This window comes from Triticum dicoccoides, chromosome 6A (genome assembly GCF_002162155.2).
Source record: "Triticum dicoccoides isolate Atlit2015 ecotype Zavitan chromosome 6A, WEW_v2.0, whole genome shotgun sequence".
Classification (NCBI taxonomy): domain Eukaryota; kingdom Viridiplantae; phylum Streptophyta; class Magnoliopsida; order Poales; family Poaceae; genus Triticum; species Triticum dicoccoides.
The window spans coordinates 494,864,656-494,865,985 of record NC_041390.1 but is presented as its reverse complement, the minus strand read 5'-3'; positions in this window follow the sequence as shown (position 1 = coordinate 494,865,985).

Below are 1,330 nucleotides of genomic sequence, written 5' to 3'. Positions count from 1 at the left end.
GCCGATGAGTAGGACCGTAGATCGAAATGATCCAGCCGATAGAAACACGAACACAGACGAATGAAAACCGGATTCAATCAGATCCACGGAATAGAAACACCAAACGACTCACGCAAGATCCCTCGGAGACAGACCTTCACATGCCCTTTAATGACGCTAAACGCACCGCCGGGGCTAGGCGGGAGAACATTATTCCATCGCCAGGGAGTCGTTGTTGCCTCGTCTTTTTGAGCAGAACGCAAAGTTTGTACAAACTAAAAAAATAAACCTAAAAATGAAGTAGGAGCCCTTCCACCAGCAAGAACAGGGATCCACTATGCCTCAATGGCCCTAAGGCCACAGGAGACGAGGCAGATCGGCGGCGGTGCCGATGGGAGGCGGGGAAATCCTAGTGTGGGAGTCGCTTGTGGGAGGTCAAGGAGGAAATGCTTCTTGGCTGACGGCTTGTAGATGGAGCACACCCCTGCGACTCCGCCTCCGGGCGACTCGCCGGCGCCCCTGCCCTCGGCCGTCCCCGCCGCCCGCTCCTCGCCGGCGCCCCCGTCTCCATCACCTCCCGCGCCCTGCACGTCCCCCTCCGCCGCTCCGCTTGGCGCGACACCGGTGAGGATCCGGTGGGCCGACCTCGCAGATGACGACCCCGTTTTCGCCAACGCTAGATCCCCCATCCCCGCTTCCCCCGTCGCCTAGCTCTCGCCGCGCCGTCCAGCGTCGCCCTCGTCTCTACCTCCCAAGAGCGAGGTTCGGGCGCGGGCTCGCGGAGGCTGTCGCCGACGCAGGTGACGACCGGCGCAAAGGGCGGTGCTTTGCCGCGGGATGGGTCGCGCCAGCGTCGCCGCTGTTCATGGGGCGTTGCAGGCTGCTCTGAGCTGGGATCCGCCCGAACTGCGTGGCACCCGTCCGTCTCTGCTTCGTCCTCCCTTCCGGCAGCCCCTGGCCCGCTCCTCCTGCCCCTCGGCCCCGCGGCTGCTCGCTCTGCTTGACCCTCGCCGTTCCGCCCGTTTATCGCCCGCTTCGGGACCTCCGGCCTCCAAGTCCAGGCGACCGGCCTGCTTCGTCAGCTCCGGGTGGCCCGGCCGCTCCCTTCCCCAGCCTCTGGGACGGCGACGGCGGCGCTGGTACGTCGAGGGGAAACCCTCCGCGCTGGTACCCCTCCCCTGCTCCCTAGGCCCTAGGGTCTTGGGCCGTGGCCCGGCGGGCCGCCAGGTGGTGCGGACTAGTCAGGTGTGACGTTCCCTGGTCCATGCGCCCGAGGGGGTGGGCCTAATGGGCCGGCCTTTGGCCTCTGGGCCGGTTGCTTGCCCTAGACCCACCTCCGCCATGCCTGCCA